General features: G+C 43.3%; 2 protein-coding genes across 3 annotated transcripts in view; one reads left to right on the top strand and one right to left on the bottom strand.

Annotated features, from left to right (window-relative positions):
• Positions 1–5,551, bottom strand: part of Ecd (ecdysoneless cell cycle regulator) — an 88,381-nt gene that overhangs the window by 28,613 nt on the left and 54,217 nt on the right. The window lies entirely within an intron of this gene.
• The window catches only part of Nudt13 (nudix hydrolase 13), a 34,000-nt gene continuing 28,641 nt past the window's right edge, over positions 193–5,551 (top strand). The window contains exon 1 of one of the 2 annotated variants that reach the window (XM_010606780.2): positions 193–493. The gene's annotated coding sequence lies outside the window, so the exon portion shown is untranslated. The remainder of the gene's footprint in view (positions 494–5,551) is intronic. The other variant, XM_010606763.2, reaches the window with a different exon arrangement.

The following is a 5,551-nucleotide window of genomic DNA, read 5'->3' as shown; positions in this document are numbered from 1 at the left end:
GGGCCGGTTGCTCACTCCTTGCCCTCAGCCCGCTGGCAGCGCGACTGAGCAGCAGAGGGAGCCCGTTAGCCCTTTTATAACCTCTAGGCCGCGACTGCCTTGCCAGGGAAGAGGCAACTGCAGCCCCAGCTACGTGAGCTCGATCACACCCGCGCCCCCGGGCCTGCGCAGGCGCACAACCGGCCTCCCGTTCACACCCACACGCGGCAGGCCCCTGGAGTACCAGCCCTAGAGGAGCGGTTGGGGCTGGGCTGCGCGGGAGCGCGGGCGGGGCTGGGATGTAACGCGCCTGCGTAGTGCTCTCGCCACGCCACCGTTACCGTGGTTACCACGGTTTTTTTTTTTCCGGCTCCCGTGCTACTTAGTGCCTGAATTTCAGGGTAAACTTTTTAGTCTAAGAGACGAAGCCATCAGCAAGGAGGAACATGGGAGCATAGAAAATAGAGCAGAAAAGAACCTCTACGTGGAAAATAATACAGTGCATCTAATCTTGGTATGGTCAGCTGTCTTGGCCTTAAAGGCTTTTAACTTGACTAACCTTTCCACATTTTGTAGGAATCTCCCTCTATGTGCCTCCTTTATACTTTATCAGTAGATAACAGAGTTTCAGAGTCAGGCTATCTGGGTTTAAATCCTGACTGTAAAAAGTTCGGCTCTCTGTATCTCAGTTTCCTCATTTGTTAAACAGGAATGAGAGTACTATCTCTCTCCTAGGATTATTGTGGGACTGAAATGAGATAATGATTTAAAGCCCTTAGCATGCACCTAGCAGACAACAAGGACTTGGTAAATATTAGAATCTGTTGTTCTAATATTAAATACTCCAGGGACTCAGTAGTAGATTGCTTGCCTAGAATGCAGAGAGCCCAGTGTTCAACTCCCAGAAACACACACACACACAAATTAAGTACTCTATATAAGGCATCAAATATTGTGTTTGCTTTGAGTCATATTCCTAAAAGAAGAAAGCTTAACCACCAGGAGTCAAGGAAGGAGGTGATTTTTCTCTTGTCAGTGAAAGAACCTCCCAAAGACTTGTTATTCATTAAAAATTGTTCTTTCTAAATTTACATAATGTGCCAAAAAGTAGAGCAATGATTAACAATTGATGCTTATCTGGGAGGTGGGGTTTATTATACACATACAGAAGTAGAGAAAGGGTACTCAGTGACGTCTAAATCAGTAGTTTCTCAAACTGTGGCCAGAGTCAACAAGGTCAAATTACTTCTTGTTAAGACTCTTTGCCTCTTTCATTGTAATGGAAATGCAGTGGGGTTTTCCAGAGGCTACCGACCTGTGCTATTATAACAGATGTGAGTGCAAAACATATATGAGAATCTTCTTTTAAGTCAGACATTAAAGAGATTTACAAAAATATAAAACAGATACTCTGAATACAGTAAATATTGATATGATCCACATAAAAGCTTCTTGTAGTCCTCAGCACTATTTTTAGGAGTTCAGAGTGGTCAGGAATCACAGAAGGGCTTCAGAGGCAGATGCACTGTGAAGCAAGGGGCTGGGGATGTAGCTCAATGGTGCCGTGCCTGCCTGGCAAGTGCAAGGTCCTGAGTTTGATCCCTGTACCCAAAAAAAGTTACTAACGCTACTGAAGCTTCAACTTTCTCATTTGCACTGCCCCTTTCCGAGTCCCGGAAAGGTCACATGCTCATATGCTTATATAAAAACTTAAAAGTGATTTATATTAACTGTAATCTTCAGTCTTCAGTAACTCCCTCTGCCATGCTAGAGATATCGGAATAGCCAACAGGCAGTTTTAAAATTTAGCTAAAGTTAAGTTAGGATACATTTGGTTTGAGTTTAATGAGGTTTTCCATGTGTAGTTAAGATACGGCCAGATCTTTCAAGCTTCAAAGAATATGTAGCCCTATCACCCACTGCGCTGACCCACTCAGGATTGTAAAACAAAGATGCAGGGCGAGACTATTTGCTATTTGAATTTGTGCTATTTTCTAACATCAAAAAATACAGCTGGGGGGTTGGGGATTTAGCGCAAATGTTCTGACGCCTGCCTTGCAAGTGCAAGGGTCAGAGTTCGATTCCCAGTACCAAAAAAAAAAAAAAAAAAAAAGTTACAGCTGGGAATGTGGCTCAGTGGTACAGTGCTTTCCTAACACGCATGAAACCCTGATTTCAGGCCCCTTCACTGCAAAAATAACATAAAAATGTGCAGAGAGTAGAGGAGAAGCAGGTTGATATTTAGAGAGCCTGAGGCTAATCTGTGAGAAAAGCCTCCAATTATTAGATATGTAAGATTTTAAAGATTTAAGATTTATCAATGCTAAACCACAAAAGGAAGTTCTTTTCTGTTAGAATTTAATGAGCACTCACCACAGACTACAGATATAATACATCTGAAGAAACCTAATATGCTCTGAATTTTTTTTTTTTTTTTTGAGACAAGGTGTCTCTATGTACTTCAGGTTGGCCTTGAATTCACTATGTAGCCCAGGATGACCTTAACCTTAACAGCAATCCTCCTGCTTCAGCCTCCTGAGTGCTGCGGTTACAGTCATGTGCTACCACACCTGTCTCCCTGAACTCTAAAAGTTACAATAAACACTAGAGGAATAAGCTAAATTTTTAATCTTTGCTGTAGAAAATGGTTATCATATGAAGAGACAGACTATGAGTTGTAAACAAATGTAAGAAAAGAAAAAGAAAAATACATAAGATCCTAATGAGATAACTGACATTGTGAAATGGGAAGAAAAGGGCTAAAGGTGTAGGGAAAGTGGGAAGGGTAGGGGGAAGGTAATAAGGGAAAAGAAAAAAAACATGAAAAAATGGAAATAAAATGTTTGTAAATGGGGAGGGGAGGAGGGGTGAAGGGGGGGCAGGGACAAGGGGAAAAATGAGAACCAAGACCTGTCATGTAAAGGTACAAGATCCCAGTAATGAATGTAACTGTACTGTATACCTAAAACGTACCAATAAACTCAATGAAGGAAAAAGAAAAAAGAAAAAGAAGGGGCTGGGGATTTAGCAAGTGCAAGGTCCTAAGTTTGATGCCCAGTACGGGAAAAATAAATAAATAAAGAATACAGAAGTGTGTCAGATGATTAATTAGTAACATTATGATGACCCTTTTCTGAATTTTATGATGATGTTTATGATTGTGTCAATCCCTTTAGTGTTGCTATAGTAAAATACCTTAGACTGAGTACATTGTAAGGGAAAGACATATTTCCCTTCCAAGGGTGGTGCCTTCAATGACCTAATCACCTCCTATCAGACCCCACCTGTTGAAGGTTCTGCCACCTACCAATACTGGTGCAGTGGGTTCCAAAACTCCAGCACATGAACCTTTGGCTGACAAAACATTAAACAGCGGCAGTGGTGGCCCCTAAAAGACACTTCATGTGACTATCTGAACTGATCACCTGGGAGCCGGGGCTTTAGCTCAATGGTTCTACTGCCTGCCTTGCAAGCACAAGGACCTGAGTTCGATCCCCGGTACAAAAAACAAAACAAAAAAATAAACTGATCACGTTTGGAGAGGATGAACATGAGAGATGCCTGGAGGAGAAGAAAAAAAGGCGGGCATTATCCTCTCTAAATGGTCAAACAGCAGAGCAGAGCTGCTCTAGCCCACTGTAAACCTTCACTAAATCTCTTCCTCTTGCATCTGATGTGCTCATCAATATTTTTGAATAAATGTTTACAGTTTTGTTTTGTTTTTGGCTCCAGGTATCAAACTCATAACCTTGCACTTGCCAGGCAGGCGTGGTGCCAGTGAGCTAAATCCCTGCAGCCCAAATGTTTAAAGTTATATACGTTCTTAGGGAAAGATAATACTATAGCTATGATACAAGTAGAAGTGATTTCAACTAACAGATCAATGGCAAGTCAACTTAGGAAAACAGTTTCTAAAAAACAAACAAAAGGGCTGGGGATTTAGCTCGGTGCCATGCCTGCCTTGTAAGCACAAGTTTCTGAGTTTGATTCCCAGTATCTGAAAAAAAAAAAAAAATGCAGCCAATCATTGCCATTTTTAAAATAGTTCCACTCTAGTGAACTCTTCTCCGAAAGTCAGCCAATAGTCAACAGTCTGTTCATCAGAATAACTACGTTTCAAAGGATGATGTCTACCCTGACCCCACTTTTGAAAGTTAGCCAATCATCCTTGCTTAAAGTACTATATGAATATGATCAGCACATAAGCTGTCAAACACACCACTTGTACACAGAGACACCAGCTTCTTCCAGTCCTGCATGCGTGTCCTGCCTCACCCCCTACCCCCACCCTGTTCATCTCAGAGGGTTCAGGGGACCTAGAACCCCCCCACCCTGCCGCCAAGAAGCATTGGGCAGGCAGGCAGATGTGAACACGAGGTTGCAGCTGGACTGCGATCGCAGCTGCTCCTGGAGGTGGCATAAGGAGGGGGAACACTTGTGCTAGGCTGCTGCCCACTCCCTGACCGGCTCTGGCGCAGTGGGCTGGCCAGGCTGAGGATGCGTCTGTCTCTGGTGCTCCCTCAAGGGACAAGCAGGACCAGGGCTCCACTGCTCTACATTCTGGTTGTGGGCAAGGACCTCAAGGAAGAGGGGCGCGTCCTGGCCCGGTGGTCACCAGCTCTCGGCCACTCCAGCAACCACTGCGACCGCTTCAGCTACCCCTGTCCCCCAAGCCAAAGCGTAGCCTGGCTTTTGTCTTCCCATTTAGTTGTCTTTCTTTTCTCTCCCTTTTTGTGCTTAATTTATTAAAATAGTTGCTGTATAATTTGTTTTCATAAACTATAAAAAATGACTAAATGGTTCAAATAGACTTGCAGGCCAATCTGAAATGGGGTAGGAAGGTCTGAGGGGGGAGGGAGAGGGAAAGATGTTTTGATATAAATAAGACAAATGCACTCTGGGTGTGTCGCGGTATTTTTCTGGGGGTAGAGGGAGTTGGGGTCCTTGTACTTCCTGCACTTGTGGCAATAGGAATTCATTCATCCAATAAATATTTGTCTGCCTACATGAGCAAAGTGCTCACCATCGTAGAACTTGGAATCCTCCTAAGGAAAATGACAATATATAAATTTAGCAAATCCACACATACACACACTAGGTGTGATCAAATATGAACTGTTTAATTTAAAATTTTATTACAGTAAAAGAAATTGCCATTAATTCTCCTCAGAGTACTTCCCCTTGTACTCCCTATCCTTTCAAACACTATTATCCAATTATTCTTGCCACTTTCTGAAACAGTTCTGGAAGTCCTCTTTTGTGTCACAGATGTAGTGAATGCTGTTGTTGAGTGCCATCCAACCAGAAGGCAGGCTTGTAAAAACACAACAGTGTGTCCTCATCCACCTTAGTCACTGTATCTGGCACTGTGCTTCTGGCTGCACAACCAAAAGAGGATTTCTAGGATTGTTTCAGAAAGTGCAAAGAGGCCAGGCATGGTGGCACATGCCTGTAATCCCAGCACTCAGGAGGCTGAGGCAGGAGGATCACTCTGAGTTCAAGATCAGCCTGGGCTACGTAGTGAGTTCCAGGTCAGTCTCAACTACAAGTGAGACCCTGTCTTAGGAAAAAA

The sequence above is a fragment of the Fukomys damarensis genome, unplaced genomic scaffold (assembly GCF_012274545.1).
Source record: "Fukomys damarensis isolate Sample0158 unplaced genomic scaffold, DMR_v1.0_HiC HiC_scaffold_20, whole genome shotgun sequence".
Classification (NCBI taxonomy): domain Eukaryota; kingdom Metazoa; phylum Chordata; class Mammalia; order Rodentia; family Bathyergidae; genus Fukomys; species Fukomys damarensis.
The sequence above is the reverse complement of the archived record's forward strand: the minus strand, read 5'-3'. Positions and strand labels throughout refer to the sequence as shown.